Source organism: Juglans regia, chromosome 11, assembly GCF_001411555.2.
Source record: "Juglans regia cultivar Chandler chromosome 11, Walnut 2.0, whole genome shotgun sequence".
NCBI classification, from domain to species: Eukaryota; Viridiplantae; Streptophyta; class Magnoliopsida; order Fagales; family Juglandaceae; genus Juglans; species Juglans regia.
Window position 1 is genome coordinate 19,869,957 of NC_049911.1, and position 21,115 is coordinate 19,891,071.

Genomic DNA, 21,115 nt, shown 5'->3' on the forward strand with positions numbered 1-21,115 from the left:
TAAAATTGATGAACCAACCTTTTGAATGTCCACAATACTCCCTCCTGAGTGCCCCTCGATTTTTGTGTTGTGAGCGTCATGAGAAGGAATAACCACTCTGCCTTTGAATAAAAATAGTTCCTAGCACTGTGAATATGGGCCCTCCGGTTAAGTCTTGGCCACCCGATCTACAGATTGGATATAAGGATTCCTTTCGTAGGCACTTCTAATCTCATCCCACATGGTTACAATGGGCACATGTAGATGATGAAGAACTGGACTGTTAGGCTTGCACGAGAGGGCGTCCACAACTAAGTTTTCGTAGCCTGGGTGGTAGGTAATCTTATAGTCGTAGCCCATTAATTTGGCTACCTACTTTTGTTGCTCAACTGTCGCCACACATTGTTCTAGAAAACATTTTAGGCTGCGCTAGTCGATTTGGACGAAAAATTTCCTTCCCAGTAAATAAGGTTGCCACAGGCGTACGGCCTCCACAATTGCAAGCATCTCCTTGCCATAGGTTGACCACGATTTTTTTGTAATACCAAGTGCGCAATTCATAAAGGCGATGGACTTGCCTTGTTGAGTTACGACTGCACCAATCCCCTCTCTTGAGGCATCGGTCTCAATGGTGAAGGAGTCGTTGAAATTAGGCATAGCCAAAGTATGAGTGGTGGTAATCACTTGCTTAAGAGCCAAAGAAGGCTGTTTTGGCTTCCTCATGCCATCCACACTTCCCTTTTTTGAGTAGGTTGGTAAGGGGTCGAGCAATGATGCCCTAATTTTGAACGAACTTCCTATAATATCCTGTCAAGCCTAAAAAACCATGTAAGTCAGAAATATTAGTAGGACGTGGACATGCTACCATGGCCACAATTTTGTGGTTATCAACCTTCACCCCTTGAGGTGTGACAATGTGCCCCAATTACTCCAACTCTTGCTAGCCAAATATAGTTTTAGCAAATCACTTTATTTAAATGATTTTAGTTCTTTACCAGTATTATTGAATATTATTTATTTTATTTATGTTAAAAACTCTACTTTTTTAGATGATTTAATTTCTTTTAAAAATATTTAGTAGACTTCATTATTTTATTTTATGATGAAAAATAGTATTTTGGGAATAATAAAACAAGGTTGGGTTTTAAATTTCATCCCATTGCATTTCTATCTCATTTTCATATTATTTAGTTAGTTTAATTCCAAGTGTTAAATCTTCACCGTTGGATCTAGATTAAGAATCCTTAGATGTAGGGCTAGCATTAAAACCCTAGAAACCCTAATATCCCCGGTCCATTCATTATCCTCATCAAATACATGTAATCATACATTTTCCATTTTCTTTTCTTTTCTTTAACATTATCTTACCTTTCATTCTTTTAAATATATAGTCATACTATATAGTATTTAGTCCTACCATTATTCATGCAGTTTTGAAATCATCAGAATTTCTTCATTATACACAAAGTTTATAAAAGCGACTATCAATGAAGATTCATACATACATACATATATATATATATATATATATATATATTCCTTTGTAAACCTTTACTATATATACAGTTGCAAAAGAGTCTTTATAGTTTACATAAAGCAATTTATGGAAGAACGTGATCATAGTCAATTAACTCGGTCCTTGTATAAATTAAGCTAATCGTGTCTGTATCCAAGCTTTAAACTGATTTATAATAGTTTAGACAATGGTATGAGCATTCTTAATTGTTAAACATTATGCATGATATGCATTGTGCATGGAGCCTCATGATGTCTAAGCTCCTCGGTTACTGCTCTTACTCCCCACTTTGCTCACCCAAATTTTGCACGTTTAGTACATTGCTCGCCAAAGACATTGGTCGCTCGATACATTGCTTGTCTAGTACCTTACTAGCCTAACTTTGCTCGCTTAATATGTTGCTCTCCTAACCTTGCTTGCTCAATATGTTGCTCTCTTAACCTCATCCAGCTTAATACATTGCTCGTTTGATCTCGCCAAGCTTAAAATATTGTTCGCCTTTCCTCGTTCGACTCTTACACAGTTTAACCAAGCGTCCACTTACTTGAAACAACAATAAACCTCGGTCTCCTATCCGTGTAACACCACTCAACCCTAAATTACATTATTCTAGGGTTTAGAACAACACCCATGTTACATGCAATATCAACCATCCAAGATCATCGGCCTAAGGTAGGTGGTACCCTCTCTTTAACACTTCTAGATAACAACCCTCTCTACTTACAACGTTTCATTCCTAAATCCTCCAACACTCAACACTAATGGGTTGCACGCAACACACGAATGCATTTCGAGCATGCACTCTATTTAACCCTAATTCGAAGTGAACTCTCTCCCTTTAGCTTATGCTAATATGTCATGATATGCTTATGGGTCTAATACATATAGTGAAGGAAAAAAGTATATGTCTATGGGAGACCTAGAAACACCCAAGGAAAATAGAGACAAAGAGAGGTAGGTTTGGGGGGTGAGATGAGAATTTTGTGTTTTGTTTTGAAGTTTAAAATATTAAGTTTTAATATTATTATTGTTTTGGAATTTGAAAAAGGTGTATTGGGATTTTAAAAAGTTGAATTGTTTATTATATTTTGTATGGGGATTTGAAAAATGTGTAATGATGAGATGAGATGAGATGAGAATTTTGTGTTTTGTTTGATGTCCCAAACCTGCCCTAGGGTTTTGAAACCTTAATTTCGCATGGCTTGAAAATTGGTTAAAGGGCCCTCCAACGAACCTCAGTGGCTGTGACATAGAGTGGATGTGGTTAGGAAACACGGTTTCATGTTGTTGGTGGTGGTTGATTATGTGCACGGCATGGGATGTGTGTGTGCATGCATGGTGTATGTGGCGGCTCAACTTGATGCATGTGTGTACGAGTGTGTGAGTAGCAAGGAACTTATCGACAACAAGGAGTGGTGCACACCAAGGGAGAGCTGGACGTATGGTGGCCAGACAAGAAAGATAGAGAATGGCTTGGAGGGAGGAGGGTTGCAGCACAAAACCTAGGGAAACAAAATGATATGTCCTGTGGCATCCTGGGGCTTTTATAGCCAATCGAGTCAGGTCAAAGGGAATCTGGGCCAAGGGTTTCCCAAACCGGGTCTAGGCTCTTTCTTGGATTGATGGATGACGGTTTTAGCTTAGTGTTTGGGTCTTATGCTAATTTATAGGTCTAAGAGCATTCCCATCGGGTTGCTTAAAGTATCATTTTCCTAAATTATATGGTTTATATTTGGAGTTTTTTCCAAATACATGCTTCATCCGGTTTTTCATTTTAAGGAAAAGATTTAGGATGTGAACAGTGGCTCCCTCTATTTGGAGAGCTACTGTTCATCTCTTAAATCATTTTTTATATATATATTTTATAAAGAGTAGTTAACAATGTAGAAATAATAATAAAAAAATATTAGAAAAATATTATTTTAATATAATAGAGAAATGATAGGGAATAATATATATAAAGTTTTTTAAAAACGAATAAAATTAAAGAGAAAATTATATGAAGTGTGATTTCTAACTAAAATTTAGAAAATATTATAGGAAATCGGATGGAAATACTCCAATTCCCTTCCCTATAAATTTTAAACCTCAAGATTAAGACCCGAGCACAACTCCCAACCGAACTTAAATATTCTTTACTTATCTCAATGAAAATATATAATCAAGCCTAATGATTTGTTCAACCAGAGCTGGGTTCTAATAACATCTATCCTACTCTTCAATTGGTGCAGGACAGTGATTTAAGTTCATGCATGAGACGATATGCAATAAATAGAATTACGGAGTAGAAAGAAAAAATAAAGAAATTGGCTATTTATCTCATTTAAAGGGAAATTTTTTAGCAAGATGGTATAACTAATTAGAATAGAAAAATAATATTCATAAGCTAGTATAAATAACACAGTGCTTAATGACATAATCTAATTTATAATACAAATTTTAAAATTTAAATATTATAAATTAAATCTTACTATTTAAAAAGTTTCATAAATTAAAATTATGAAAGTAAAATTTGTAAATAGTATTTTCCAAGTAGAAAATGAATGGCCATTTTCTAAAGCAAGCCTGTTTTGATTGGCTTGCCGTCACTCTCACTATCATAGCCTCGTCTTGGTGCGTCTGTCCATTCTCTCCGTCTCTGTAGTCTCTCTTTCTCTGTGTGCGGCTATGCCACTCTTTCTGCCCACCCTTCAAACGTGCCAGTTGTTCTATCTTTCTCGATTTTTCGATATTTCAAAAGCACATACACACATAAGTGGAACCAAAATTAAGGAAACTTTTTTTGTGAAGGAGGAAATGGCTCTGAGTTTGAATTCAATGACGTGTCTCTTCCCCTATGCTCCCTTCTAAAACCCTCAGTCTCAGATCTCCTGCAGTTTACATGGCCTCCACTCTGCACACCACGTCCAAGTAAGTAATTTGTTTTGCAATACGTGTTACTGTGGCATTTTGTTGCTAATATCATTTGCTATTTGGTAGTTTTTTTTCGAAATGTGCTAATGTGTAAGATCGAAACTTAGTTATGGTATTTTTTTTGGCAAATGGGTGCGATCATAAGCGAATTTTTAGTGAATTTTTGCAGATAGTTTGCTGGATTAAATCATGTGGGGGTGATTTTGAAGTCTTTCAAATGTAGTTTTCTGACGTGCGCATTGCTCTTTTTCTTTATAGCTCGTTGAGATTTCATCGCATTGCATTCTTGAAAAAGCTTTGGAATCATTTCCTGTCGTTGGATTCGATGCTTTTGCTTATCGTTTGTCTTTAGGTTGGATTTAGTCTGCATATTGCTCGAAATAAAGTTGAGCATATCTTCTTAAAAAGTGTAACTCATATTATTCTGTGTCTAATTTTCAGGTAAGCTGTTTCATATTATTTTCTCAATTTAACTTGTTAACTATCTTTTTGACTTTATAATGTGGGTTACACCAGGTTGGGCTCTCATTGGACATAATATATATATATATATATATATATATATTTCTTTTACATGGCTGTCTCCTGTTCAATGGTTGTTGGAAAAATGAGAGAAATAGTGGTGGATATTGGCCATTTTCTTAATTTATGTAACTGTTTCGACTTTTTTGAAGTTTGAGAGAGTATGCGTGCAATGGTTAATCATTTTTGTTCATAGTTATATAATTCACGTGTAATTGTGTTTTTTGTCCCAGGATTCCATTTCTTTGTTGGTAACTATTGTTTCTTAAAAAAGCTTTAGCATTAACAAACTCAAATATATAATGCATTTTCACTTGGATTACTATAATAGTTTTCATGTCTAATTAATGATTTTTGGGTGATTTATGATGGATAATTATTTACTCGGAAAGGCATTGATATTTTTTGGATGTTCATTATATGGGATGTCGTGTTTCCCTTTTGCTGTTAAAAGAGTTTTGATCTTCCCATCTGCCAAGATTCTCCTTTGATCACAATACATTTTATTATAAACTCTGCCATCATCCATTGCTGTAAAGATTTTGGACTGGTGGCAACATTCGTACATATGTATGCATTTTTTTTTTATACGTATATTTTTTTTATTGTCTTAGCATTTGGTAGCTGAATGCTTGACTTCTTTGTTCTCTACATGCTAGTGGTTGGTCAAGTTTGGTCATTTTTTCCTTTTGCTTGTCGTCCTCGCTTGCCATCTTTTTAACATACAAATGATCCTCTCTCTCTCTCTCGCTCGCTCTCTGGGGCTTGGTTCTCTGATTCTAGCTTAATTTATGATGTTTTATCTTCTTACAAAAAAGTTTTAATATTTTATGTTGCTTAATGCATATTGTTGGCCAGAGATGTCATTGGTGTGTACCATTCACGTTTGACTGAAACTGATATTTCAACTCATCAAGGTAATGGAGATTGTACTCCTTGTGAATGTATAACCATGTGGTGTACCGGACTCCATATCTAGGGTGTTGTCTGCAGTTCACTAGGACTAATGTATTCCCCATTTACTTCGATATTCCTGATAAAGTGGTTCCAAGACATAAGTGCGTCTGACTTTGGCCTGTTTATCCAGAGTCCTCATCTCACAAATTTATGTGGCAAAGTGAAGCCATTTAATTTTAGAAGTCCCCTCCAAACACGCCCATTACTTGATTAGTTTTTGAACTTACATAGTTCAAAAACTAATGAAGTACCTTTTTAGATTTTATGGATTTTTGTCATTTTCTTCCTTCCTCTATATGGGTGTTTTCTATCTGTACAATTTATGGTTTTATGAATAAGAAATTTTATTGAGACAAGTAGCAAGGCGAAGCCAAGTATACAGGAAGTATACAAAAACTGAACCTAGTTACAAGTCATGAACTAGAAAAAAAAAAAAAAGGAAATCATGGACACTAGTTCCATTAAACACAATAGCCGAAGCGCCCATTGAAATAAGGTATTAAAGAAAAAACGTCTAAGATCATCCACTGAGCATTCCTTATCTTCAAAGAATCAACCATTTCTCTCCTCCCAAATACACCACGTAAGGCATAAAGGATCATATTCCATACAGCAGACATTTGCAAATTACCCCTTAAACCTCTCCAACAAGCAAAAAGATCCACCACCCTCCTAGGCATCAGCCAAGCTATTCCACTTCTATTAAACACTTCATCACCATAACACCCTAGTCACCTGGCAGAATAGCAGAGCAAGTCGAGTATACAAGTAGACTATGTAATAATAAATGATCCACCAATTCACCAGCTTTCTGACATAAGAAGCACCAATCCAAAACAATAAATCTACGCTTCTGGAGATTGTCCAAAGTCAAAATCTTCCCCAAAGGAGCAAACCAGCCATAGAATGCCACCTTTGAAGGCACTTTACTCTTCCAAGGAAAGGAGTGTACCCCATTCGGCCTTGACGTCAACTTGTACAAAGAAAGAACTGAAAACCTCTTGTTACCAGAGTGCCTCCAGACCATCTTATCACTCACATCCTGCCCAAGATGTGTAGCATACAGTAAGCCAAACGGCCTCTATTTCCCAGTCACTAACGGCTCTAGGAAATAGAACATTCCAATACAATGAACCACTAGAAGAGTCCAAAATCTCAGCCACTGAAGCATCCGAATATTGATAAATACAAAAGAGGTCTGGAAAAACAGTGCTAAGAATCCTACCACAACACCATGGATCATGCCAAAAACGAATTCTGGAGCCATCACCAACAACAAAAAAACCTGCTTTACAAAATCATCCCATCCACTCCTAATACACTTCCACACTCCCACACCATGAGTACGTCTGACCTCATTAGAACTCTCCCCCCCCTCCCAATGCATTCCCATATTTTGAGTCAATCACGGCCCTCCACAAGGATTCACAATCCTGATGATACCTCCATAATCACTTCCAAAGTAATGCTTTATTCACAATCCTGTAAAATTTATGTACTTGGATTGTGCTTCTCTACACTTTTAATAAGATTTCTTTGGTGGTAAAAAAAAAAAATTAAGTTGCATATGTTTTTTGTATCCAGGTATAATATCCATTGTTGCTCTATTTGTTCCATGCATTGTTTGGAACAAAAATGAAAATAAGGGATGGAATCTTTGACCTTGCAATTTATGCACATTTTCATTCTGCCTGTCATACTATAAGCCTCCTACATCTGTCAGACTTTGACAGTTTGGCCATACATTATGCAATTTGGTAGAGTAGCACGATCATGCAATTTGGCTCATCAGCTTGAACCTAAAGTGGTTGCTAGGGTAGCTCTATATTACTGAGAAACTGGGAGCTATTGTACTTCTGAAATCTCAGGGCACCAGAAAGTATTATATATGGTTGTGACATTATTCATTGGAAGTTTATGTTTCGATTAACTTTTTCTTCTGTTTATTATAGACAGGCTGAAAATCTTAAAAAGCCCTATTGCCCTCCACGGGAGGTACGTATTCAGGTGACCCATTCCATGCCACCTCAGAAGGTTGAGATATTCAAATCATTGGAGGGTTGGGCTGAGCAGAACATCCTGGTGCACCTCAAGCCTGTCGAGAAATGTTGGCAACCACAAGATTTTTTTCCAGATCCTGAGTCGGAAGGATTCTATGAGCAAGTCAAGGAGTTGAGGGAAAAGTCAAAGGAAATTCCTGATGACTATTTTGTCGTGTTGGTTGGAGATATGATCACAGAAGAAGCCCTTCCAACTTACCAGACAATGCTTAATACCCTGGATGGAGTTCGAGATGAGACTGGTGCGAGCCTTACTTCTTGGGCAATATGGACAAGGGCGTGGACTGCTGAAGAGAATAGGCATGGCGACCTTTTTAACAGGTATCTCTATCTCTCTGGACGAGTAGACATGAAGCAAATTGAGAGGACAATTCAGTATTTAATAGGGTCAGGAATGGTGAGATCATCATTCCAATTTGTCTGTTTAGTTATTCCAATTATTTGTTGAGGGAAAAATGTGTTCAATTGGCATATTCTTGTGAAAACCTATGTAAAGTTGAGTTGTAACAAGTGTTGATGCATTAGTACATGGAAAATATTGAAGTGTGCTCAACATGGCTCGATGGGCGCTCGACTGGCGCTCGAGCGGAACCTTCGAGAGAGGTTCGCTCGATGAGCGCTCGACATAGCGCTCGAGTGAAACCTTCCAGAGAGGTTCGCTCGATGGGCGCTCGACATGGCGCTCGAGCGGAACCAAGACAGAGTGGTTCGCTCGAGGTGAGCTTGACGTAACGCTCGAGCTGAACCCATCCAGAGTGGTTCGCTCGATGTGCGCTCGACTTGGCGCTCGAGCGGAACCAAGACAGAGCGGTTCGCTCGAGGTGAGCTTGACGTGGCGCTCGAGCAGAACTCATCCAGAGTGGTTCGCTCGATGTGCGCTCGACGTGGCGCTCGAGCGGAACCCATCCAGAGACATCCAGAGACGTTCGCTCGACACCTCGCTCGACACCTCGCTCGAGCGGTTTCAGAAGATAACGTGCGCTCGACCTTCGCTCGACACCTCGCTCGAGCCAATGTTCAAAGACAACCTAAAATTCATGCTTTGGGCGCCGTGACTTGCTGGGACTATAAATATAACAGATCATTTCTGTTGTGTGGTGTGGAAAAACAGAGCAAAACCTTAAGTGTTTCAAGAGCCAAAGAGAGAAACCTATTTCTCACCTTGTGAATCTCTTTTGGACAAACACTAATCCACCACACCACTCTCAAAATCAAACCTCTTTCAAAGTCCATTGAAGTGGACGTTTTGTTGGCCGGAAGGTTTCCGGAGCTGCTGTTGATGCAGAGATCGAGAGGTTCTCGTGGAAAGCTATAGAAGGTCGGAGTTCCGACACTACATGCGTGTAGAGAACGAGTGGGTCACTCGTGATGTTGCAAGCCAAGTTTAGGAACTACAAAGGTTTTGTGAGTGTCACTAAATTGGTTGTAATGAACTTTTTCTATAGTGGATTTTAGGCGGTGGCTTACACCCGGAGTGGTTTTAGAATTTGAAGACGTTCTTCAAATGAGTTTCCACTTCGTGACCAAATCCTTGTGTTGATTATTTGCATGATTTGTGTCTTCTTTTATTAGCTTCTTGCCATTAAATTTTATTAGTCCACGTAAATTGAACTGCACCTATTCACCCCCCCTCTAGGTGTTGTACGGGATAAACCACTGCTTTTTCAATTGGTATCAGAGCGGGTTCACTCTGCTAGGATTCAGTTCCTGAGTGTGTTCCTGTTATAGTGGTTTAAATGGATAAGTCTCAATCTCTCACATCACCACCATATTTTGATGGAAACAACTATGCTTATTGGAAAGTCCGAATGAAAGCGTTTCTAAAGTCTGTGGATGAACGAGTGTGGGTTTCCATAACAAAAGGATGGAGAGAACCAGTTGTTATCATTGAGGGAGTTCAAACTCCCAAAAGTGTGGATAATTATTCTAGGGATGAAATAAGCGAGTGTGGTTGGAATAACAAAGGCCTGAATGCGATTTTCATGGCTGTGTCCCAGGAGGAGTTCAAGCGAATTTCCATGTGTGAAAATTGTAAACAAGCTTGGGACATTCTTGAGGTTACCCATGAAGGTACCAAGGCTGTTAAGAATTCTAAGCTTCAAATGCTAACCACAAGTTTTGAAGAACTTAGAATGAAAGATGATGAAACTTTTGATACCTTCTATGCCAAACTCAATCATATTGTCAATTCTAGTTTTAATTTAGGGGACAAAATTCCTGAGAATAGAATTGTGAGAAAAATTCTCAGATCTCTTCCTGAGAGATTCCGTCCCAAAGTCACTGCCATTGAAGAGAGCAAAGATTTGGACAATATGAGAATTGAAGAGCTGGTGGGCTCTCTACAAACCTATGAGCATACTCTTCCTGTGGATAAGAAAAATAAGTCCATAGCCCTCAACACTATCAATGAGTCATCTGATGAGTCGTCCGATGAGTTGGCTATGAGTGACAAAGAAGTAGCCTTTTATGCTAAAAAATTCAGGAAGATGTTTGTATCTAGAAATAGAAAGAATTGGGGAGATAAGAAGAAAAGGTTTGAGAGAGTTAATGGAAATTCCAGTTCAGGAAAGAAGGAAATGAGCTCTAAGAAATATACTAGAGCCACCAAAGACAGGGTACAATCTGATATTCAGTGTCATGAATGTCATGGTTTTGGGCACATTCGCCTTGAGTGTGCAAATTACAAAAAGGCCATAGAGAAAGCAAAGGGTGCGTCTTTGAATGATAATGATTCTGAGACAAGTGACTCTTCTAAGAGTCCCTCTCCAAAGAAAAATCGCAACTACATGGCATTCACTTCTTCTGTTGGTGGCCAAAGTCATAGAAGTGAATCAACGTCTGAAAATGAGAGTGTATCCGGAAGTGAATCCGGGGATGATGATGAGTTGGAGGAAATCTATGAGAAGTTGTACAAAGAGTGTGTAAAATTAAGGAAACTCAATAAAGCACATATTGAGAATATAGATATTTGCAAAAGAGAAAATGAGGATCTCCAAGGTAAATTGAATGAAGCAAATTGTCTAACCGATCAGTTGCAAAAGAGGAATGTGTCACTCGAGGATAAAGTGAAAATGCAGGGAAGTGAGTTGATTTTGTTAAACGATAAGTTGAAAAATTTGTCTACTGGGAAACAAAAGCTTGACAAAATCCTAAACTCAGGAAAGTCCTTTGGTGACAAGAGAGGTATAGGATATATTGAAGGGAAATCTGATGTGGCTTCAACTTCAAAAATCCCATGCAAAAGGGTAGGAAAAATAATGTTTGTTCCTGCTTCTAATGAGAATGGCAAACCTCAACTTTTGAAAAAGGGTAAGAAACCCTTACATGTGCAAAAGCCTGTCCCACCTCCCAAGAGACAAGGAGCTCGTAACACAAGCCCTATATGTCATCATTGTGGGAAGGTTGGTCATGTTAGACCAGATTGCTTCAAGTTAAAAAATCATCATGCCCCTACTTTCTCTAAAAGTAGGATTGTCTATCCTTCTAAAAAGAGTAAGAAGTTCTTGAATGCTTCCAGGTATGTTTCACCCTCCATGAGACATGAAGTTCACAAAGCAAACCACGTTTGTCACAATTGTGGTAAGATTGGTCACATTCGACCAAACTGTTTTGAGCTTAGGGACCATCCTAAGAGAATTGAAAAGCCCTACTCAAGAAAAGGGCATCAAAACTTGTGGAGCCAAGTCATGGTCTTGACCAAACAAAATGAGATTATCAATGTGAAGTTAGACCAATTGACTACTAGACAGAAGGTTGATAAGGTGAATCATCCAAAAGTGAGACAAGTGTGGATGAGAAAGGGGGAGGAGCAGACCAGACATGGTATAGACTGATGGTCATGCATTCATGCATTCTTTTTTGTTGTATAGTTGTTTTTCATTTTTGTTCTGTTTGTTAAAAGCATGTTGTGTGTGTTCCTCAAAAATCATGAATAATGTTTTGCACTTGCGTGGGATAAAGAGTGTTCGTGATGTCAATTCTGAAAATATTAGGTACTTATATCTTTTGAAAATTGTATCATGTACCGTTATAAGTTACAAAGGTTTAAAACATATGTACTATTTGTAAGTTGTGACCTGCTTCACACACTACACTTCCAGCTCAAACAATTGTTGTTTTGCCACCAGTGAGTTCTTGGGGAGGCAATCAAAGATGTAAGGGAGCTCTACGTGTATACAGAATTGACCACGGGCTAGATGACCTCATGATTATATATCAAAATTCTTCCTATGAAAATTCTCTAAAAATAAAAAAATAAAAAAATAAAAAAAAAAGAAAAAAAGGAAGGAAGAAGAAGAAGAAAAAGGAAAAGGGGTCATATTACTCAATAGACCAATCCTAATGCATGAATTCAAACAGAACTATTTAGGTCCTAGCAGCATTAGGTTTTACTTTCTGTATCGTGGAAAGGCTCCCCATGCACTTATGGTTTCTTGTTTTAGCCTAACCCCACTCACAATTTTGGTTGAAACTTCTTGATTGAGTTGGGACTCACAAAACACGCATGTTCATCTTACATGTGATACTCTGTTTTTACTACTTGCGTAAATTGTGATAATATGATGCTCTTTTACATTTGATGTGTTTTTCAAGCTTCAAAATTGACTTCATTAATGCTTGAATCACTGGATGAAATTTGAGTTTTGAGAATTTTGGGCTTCCGCTCGAGCGAACTTAACTGCCGCTCGAGCGAAAGCGTTTTAAAATGCCCCGCGTGCTTTCTTTTTCTCCAGCCCGTTAATTTCTCTCTGCGCCGTTTCCTCTTCCCCTTCTTGCGCGACATTTCTCTCTTCTCTCTCCGTGTGTTTTCATTTGATTTCTCTCAAGAAATCCCATTTTAATCACGGTAAGTCTCTAATCTTTGATTCTCTTCAATCATTTTTGGTTTTTATCTTGAATTTCTTCATGCATTTTCCATATACATGCATTTCGAAATTTAGGGCTTTGGATTTGGGGATTCCGAAATGGAGTTTTCTTGTTGGTTTGTTTGGTGTTTGGATGGACCTCTTGGTTGTCCATTTTCATTCTCTTTGTATTTAGGAGGTTCTTAGAACCCCCAAGGGGTTTTTCATTTGGTTTGTACTTGGATGCACTCCAAGTGCTCGGTAAAATGCATCAATGAAGTTTGATTTCTTATTTTCATCATGCATTGATACTACATTATCCTCATGGTCATGTTTGTCTATTCTAGTGTTGGGATAGTGTTTGGCATTGAGACTTGGGACCTCCATTGGGTTTAAAACCCTATCTTGGCTTGGTTGAGTTTGAAGTGCTCAAAAATGCAAAATGGGTTGTTATATTGTGTTAGTGGGCATGTGCATTGTGCATTATGCATTTTGACATTGTTTTAGCAACATTGCATAAGTTTGGCTTGGTTCACAATTAGGCATGTGCATTCATCAAGCATTGGGCATTTCACATTACCTTTAGCCTTGTCTAACGGTCATTGATTTTGTCCAGCATCTATCATGTCTCGAAGGGTTCGTTCACGCCAAAATCCTCCAGCCCCCGCTCAAGCACATTTTCGCAATCCTCATGCAAGAGAACTCTACACTCAAAATTTTTCCACCCGTTCTCTTATTGTTGAGCGGGAAGTTCTCCTTGGTGAGCTTTCTGAGACTGTAATTCCTCGCATTTTTGAGTCTCGCTAGTGGCTCGCCTTGACTACTGGTCATCCCACTCCTTCTGTGGAGTTGGTTAAGGAGTTCTACTCCAATATTGATGCCATCGCTGATGATGGCTCTTTTGAAGTCAGTCTCTGGAACATTGTTTTCCGGGTGACTCCGGGCATGGTTGCGGACTTGCTACATGCCCCGCGAGTGGCAAACCCCACTTATCCATATACACGGACTTCTCCTCCAAGTCCGACTGTCATTGTTCAATGTTTAATCGGTCATTTTTCGAGTTGGGATGGTAAGACACCCATTCTCACCTCTCGTTTTTCACCCGAGTTTCTCATTCTCAGTAGGATAGTCCTTACAAACCTTTATCCTACTGGTCATCAGAGTGATGTCGGTCCTGACCGCGCCACTCTTTTGTATGCATTGATAAATGATGTCTCCATTGATCTGGGGAGTCATCTGTGTCGGGTCATGCTTGAGGCGTTTAATTCCCCGAAACTACGGACTGGCTTGCCTCTCGCCTGCCTCATTACTAGGTTAGCCCTCTCTCAGACTGTTATGCTTCGTCCTAATGAGCCTAGAGTTCCTCTTAAGGCTCCCATTGGGCGTAGGACCATGCAGTTGAGTCGTGCTCACATTACCCCTCACCCACTGGATGTTGAGCATCCTCCTGCATCTTCCTCTCAGCCATCCACATCTCAGCCTTCGACTTCTCAGCCATCTTGTTCACAGCCTCAGGGCCCGGCAGCGGGATCAGTCGATCCCAGCCTTCAGCAGGTTCTTGAGTATCTTGCCCGGCTTGAAGCTCGGTTTGAAGCCCGATTTGATCATCTTGATGCCAAAGTTGACAGCTTTCAGCAGCTTGTGACTAAACGCTTCGACGATATTGAGGAGCGGCTTGATGAAGAAGATGGCAGTCAATCTGGTGGGGACAGTTGACACCCTTGGAGTTTGTGACAAAAAGGGGGAGTATAGATCAAGGGGGAGTATACATTAAGGGGGAGTAGTATAGAGATTTAGGGGGAGTAGCAAGAAAGCTGTTGGGGCAGCTTTGTTTTGTTTTGTGGAGGAGCAGCTATTTTTATTTGTATCACATGCTGCTCATGCTACTATTGTTTGTCTAAATTGAAAAACAATGTATGTTTTAATTCTTAATGAAAAGTCTTTTCTGAGAACTGTGCTACAAGTGTTTATGCTTATGAGATTATTTCTTGCATATTGTTATTGGTACGTTTAACCGTTTGTTAAGTTTGCAGAAATATCTCAATGTGCTCAAGAATTTTTGCCTAAATAATGGGAATCCTGATTTGGGTGTGTTAGGATTAAGTCCTATGTATAGGTTAGAGGTTTTGTCACAGAAATGCCAAAGGGGGAGATTGTTGAGGGAAAAATGTGTTCAATTGGCATATTCTTGTGAAAACCTATGTAAAGTTGAGTTGTAACAAGTGTTGATGCATTAGTACATGGAAAATATTGAAGTGTGCTCAACATGGCTCGATGGGCGCTCGACTGGCGCTCGAGCGGAACCTTCCAGAGAGGTTCGCTCGATGAGCGCTCGACATAGCGCTCGAGCGAAACCTTCCAGAGAGGTTCGCTCGATGGGCGCTCGACATGGCGCTCGAGCGGAACCAAGACAGAGTGGTTCGCTCGAGGTGAGCTTGACGTAACGCTCGAGCTGAACCCATCCAGAGTGGTTCGCTCGATGTGCGCTCGACGTGGCGCTCGAGCGGAACCTAGACAGAGTGGTTCGCTCGAGGTGAGCTTGACGTGGCGCTCGAGCAGAACTCATCCAGAGTGGTTCGCTCGATGTGCGCTCGACGTGGCGCTCGAGCGGAACCCATCCAGAGACATCCAGAGACGCTCGACTCGCTCGACACCTCGCTCGAGCGGTTTCAGAAGATAACGTGCGCTCGACCTTCGCTCGACACCTCGCTCGAGCCAATGTTCAAAGACAACCTAAAATTCATGTTTTGGGCGCCTGACTTGCTGGGACTATAAATATAACAGATCATTTCTGTTGTGTGGTGTGGAAAAACAGAGCAAAACCTTAAGTGTTTCAAGAGCCAAAGAGAGAAACCTATTCCTCACCTTGTGAATCTCTTTTGGACAAACACTAATCCACCACACCACTCTCAAAATCAAACCTCTTTCAAAGTCCATTGAAGTGGACGTTTTGTTGGCCGGAAGGTTTCCGGAGCTGCTGTTGATGCAGAGATCGAGAGGTTCTCGTGGAAAGCTATAGAAGGTCGGAGTTCCGACACTACATGCGTGTAGAGATCGAGTGGGTCACTCGTGATGTTGCAAGCCAAGTTTAGGAACTACAAAGGTTTTGTGAGTGTCACTAAATTGGTTGTAATGAACTTTTTCTATAGTGGATTTTAGGTGGTGGCTTACACCCGGAGTGGTTTTAGAATTTGAAGACGTTCTTCAAATGAGTTTCCACTTCGTGACCAAATCCTTGTGTTGATTATTTGCATGATTTGTGTCTTCTTTTATTAGCTTCTTGCCATTAAATTTTATTAGTCCACGTAATTTGAACTGCACCTATTCACCCCCCCCCCCCTCTAGGTGTTGTACGGGATAAACCACTGCTTTTTCATTATTATTATTATCTCTAAAATCAAACACAGTATGAAAATAATTTCAGAAGTGATGGCTTTAGCAGATTTAGCATGTGAAGGAAAACTTATAAAAATATGTTTACTCTAAAATGATGCGAACTATTAGAATTGGTGTTATTCTAGATTGTTGGATGTTGATTTCTTGTTTATTTCATTTCATTCTCTAACTTTTACTATACAGTAGATTAACCTTAATCAATGCGATAAATGTCATGTGAAGAACAAACTATTGCAAAAGTCTCTTCTGGCGATGGGTTTCCACTTTTTTGTGGAACTAGTCTTTTGTTAGCTCATGTCGCTCTCCCCCTACCCCCAAAAAAAGAAAAAAAAAAAATCTTGGATGACAACTTGCATTCAAAAGTCATTATTCTATGGAATGGTCACTTTGAGAATAATCATTTGTATTTGCTTATTTACTAGGTGAGCTGCTCTATAAAGTGGTCACAAGAAAGAAAAATAATGCAAATTATTTGTCTTGTCAGTCTGTTTTTTAAATGTTTATTATATTGAATTTTGATTATTGGAATAATGGTACGTGATTAAATATATTATTTTTTTGTCAGTTTAAGATTTTGGGACGATTTATTGGAATAATGGTGCGTGTGGTCTTGAGTTTGAACCTAGTTTTCTGCCTTTCACTGCAAGCTGTCTTATTCATTGAAGGTATGTCTATATCTGTTAGTGAAGAGGAGTGTAAGAATTATATTTTAAGCATTTAAACTAGTTATTTCTCGTTACTTTGATTTTTGGGACAACTGGTTATTTATTAGTTATTATTTTATTATCATGTTTTGGTCATCAGATGACAGTGCTGGAAATAGATGTAACCCTATTTAGTTCTCACTACTTAAATTCACATGTTTTTAGGATCCTAAAACGGAAACAACCCTTAGCTGGGTTTCATCTACACTTCATTTCAAGAGAGGGCAACATTCATCTCCCATGGGAACACTGCTAGGCTTGCCAAGGAGCATGGACATGAAATTGGCTCAGATTTGTGGCACGATTGCCTCAGATGAAAAGCGCCACGAAACTGCCTACACCAAGATTGTGAAGAAGCTCTTTGAGATTGACCCTGATGGCACTGTTATGGCTTTAGTTGACATGATGAGGAAAAAGATCTCAATGCCAGCCCACTTGATGTATGATGGACAGGATGATAACCTTTTTGAACACTTCTCAGCTGTTGCCCAACGGCTTGGAGTATACACTACAAAGGACTATCACTACAACACAATTGGTCTTTAGTGACGGTTGGGAAATTGTGACAGTCTCCAAACCGTCACTAAAAGGTCTTTTCTGTGACGGTTTCTGGAAACAGTCACTAAAGACAGATGAGGTTTTTTTAACGTTCGAACGTATTGGAAATTTACGTTCGAACATTCTGGCAACTTACGTGCGAACGTGAAATGTTTTGGCGCCAATGTTCGAACGTTAGTAATTAACGTTCGAATGTTAAATGTTTTGCGCCAACGTTCGACCGTTAATTAATAACGTTCGAACGTTGATTGTAAATTTAAATTAAATGACTCTAATTTAAAAATTATGTGGTTTTTATAGTGCATAATTTGTGAACAAGTCTAAAAAATTTACTTGTATATATTTATATATACATAATTTGTAATATATAAATATATTTTTATGTTTATATATATTTGAAGTGCAGCGATTTAGTATTAAAGTTGGAAAATATAACATTAAAGAAGATTGAGAGTTGAATGGTGAAAAACCATAGAAATATTAAATAACATTTTTCTTTATAAATAATAAAAGCAAAATACAAAATATGATCGAATTTCTTAAACAACACTCAGATGATAGCGTTGTTCACGAAATTCGAATTCCGTACCTCCTCAATCAAGGTATCAACCTTGTCGTTGAAGATACCTACACGATGGGCGATCTCAGATACAGACGCCTCTATAGCCGCGAGCGATCGATCGATCTTATGATCGATATGCGCAAACAGCTATGAGATCACCGCATTAACCCAAGCAGGCCGTGCATCTCCTGCAGATGTACTCGGCAGCTGCTAACTACTACTCCCCACATGACCTGGTTCAGGCTGCGTAGGAGGAACTAGATCCTCTACAGGAGGTGGCTGACGTCCCCTAGCCTGTCCAATGCTACGTCGATGCGTGGTCATGTCGAGGGGGTTCATCTGATCTTTCACCCGCTCCTCTGGGTGAGTTGGCACTCATCATGCAAGTAATAACCGGCTGATCAGGACACCATATGAGCGATTATCCGTGGAGACGATACTCGCCTCATAACGGATCCTCTCAAAGATGTGAAGTGGCAAATCTATAGGATCTCCACGTGCCACTCGTATAAAAAATTGTGCCCGAAGCCGACTAAATGTGGTTTTATGTGCCACATGATCCACGTTTGTTGCAATAATAAGGTGTAACATGCGGAAGAAAGGCAGCAGATGGTTCTGGTTGAATGCGTTCTTCCTCTCGATCTGCATGCGGTCCCTCCCGGTGAGGATGTAGAAATCCTCATCTCGGTCGTCATCTCGAGCCTCGAGGCCAGTATCCTTGGCCTCTGATAGGTCTGCATCTCTGGCTGATCCTGGCTTAAATGGGGGGCCAGTAGATGATGCAGAAGTGGCTACTTCCTCACGGGATGTAGCGTGTGCAGATGTCTCAACTCCTTGATGAATCCCTAGGTGCTCGACGATGACATCTGGTGAAATATTAATGGAAACACCGCGTACAGTCACGGTGTGAGAGGATGTGTCTAGAGGCATGGCACACATCCCCATATAGAACTCCTTAACCATTGAGGGGTATACCTTCCCCCTTAATGTGCAGATATTTCCCCAGCCTCTGTTGAGGAAAACATCTCTCAGGTTCGTCTGCTCCCAAATGAGTTCGTCGAACTCATTAATCAAGACCTCTCGCTCTACCATAACAGTACGAGCCCCGATACGAGCAGTGTCTTGAGTGGCTCATTCCCTCCCTCATTTCCTAGTATGCAGAGGATGAGCCATATCCTGAAAATAGAGAAAAAAAAAAAAATTTACATTGAGGCATTTTTTGTGTTAATTTTAAGCTGCTCTACATTAACGTTCGAACATAGTAAAATATACGTTCGAACGTATAACATACACGTTCGAACATAAGCAGTAAATAAATATTGGCTGACGTATGTTCGGACGTTTATATTATACGTTCGAACGTATGTGTTTTACGTTCGAACGTAAATATGAACGTCCGAACGTCCAAACGTTCGAACATAAATATTGTAACATCGTATGTTCGAACGTCTTGGTGAAACGTTCGAATGTAAACAACAAATAAATTTAAACGACATACATTCGAACGTGTATCTTATACGTTCATGGTATTGTTTTACGTGTGAACGTAAAGAATTTACATTTGAACGTTAAAGCTTAAATAAAGTTAAAAAAGTAGTATGTTCGGACATATTCATTAAACGTTTAGACGTAAAATTTATGAAAAATAACGTCCGAATGTAAAAAATTAACGTTCGAACATATAAGCCTTAACGGCTATGTAATTGAAACGTCATATGTTCGAACGTTTTGGTGAAACGTTCGAACGTTACGAGACAGAATGTCTGAGTCAACTCAGCCATTATTAAAATCTCGAAAATTAATCTACAACGTTCTAAATGCCGAAATGCTACCGTAGAAATGAAGTATACACTTCAAGAAACATTTCTACGGTAACTATTTGGCCAATGGCAAGTCGTGGTGGCCGGAAAATGGAGTTGAAAATCCAGCCATCATTTATCCCTTTTAAACAAAACTCAATCCAAATCTCAAATAAAATACATGTTATTTGATTAAAAGATGAATGCCTACCTTTTAGTGACGGTTATGGCGGAGTTTGACGGCGGCGGCGACGGAGGAGAAGCGGCGTGCAACAGTCAGACGATGATAACAGTGAAAATGACATGGATGCCGTTCTGTTTCCACCTTATATACGCAAAATGTTCGAACGTGTTTCAATTTATTTTCCTAAATATTAACTATAATATATTATATTATTAATATATGTTATATATTATAATGTTATATATAGCATTATAATATTTAATATTATACTATAATATATATAGTATATTATAGTATATATATACTGTGTATTATATATATAATGTATTATATAGTATATTATATATACTGTATTATATATATAGTACAATATATATCTAATATTATATAATATATTATATATATATATATATATATGATCTATTATAAACTAATGAAATCAACATTAGAACTACATGCTCTTATTACTTGTCTAAAACAATATACTTTATTATTACAATTTAGTACCCAAAATTCTAGTGTAAAATTTCCTAAATAATTTGTTTGGAATCAAATTACTCTCCCTAATGAATGACAATTAGATTAATTGGTTTTTTTGAATTTGTGAGTGCTATTATATTTTTAAAGTTTAGCAATATGTTTATATATGTTATTGTGATTTTATGCTTACTCTTGAAATAATAGTTTGTGATTATCATTTGTGAATTTTGTTAATAGTTTGTGAGTTTATAGTGTTCATTGATGAATTAATATGTGTATAAATATTGTTGTGAGAATATTGTGAATATGTTGTGATATGGATTTAAAATATTGTGATTATTGTTTTTGAATTTTTATTGAATATGTTTAACAAGAAAATTATAAGTTTATGATCTTAATTTAAGTAAAGATTAAAAACATTTAATATACAGATAATATGAAGTTTAATATTTAACATGGAGTAAGTATATATAATATATTCATACTAATTTAGTTAGAATATGATTATTATTCAAATTATAAGTATAGTGTAAATTATGTCTTAAAAATATATATATATATATATATATAACTTAACTATATATAAAGTATAATTCTTTTTTCATATAGAAGGAGATCAAAGACGGGGCTGGCCATTGGAT

The 21,115-nt window shown here is 38.4% G+C and overlaps 1 pseudogene; it reads left to right on the forward strand.

Moving 5' to 3' along the window:
• The first annotated feature begins 4,291 nt into the window (after positions 1 to 4,291).
• LOC109018931 lies at positions 4,292 to 17,437 on the forward strand (annotated as a pseudogene).
• Positions 17,438 to 21,115: the final 3,678 nt, after the last annotated feature.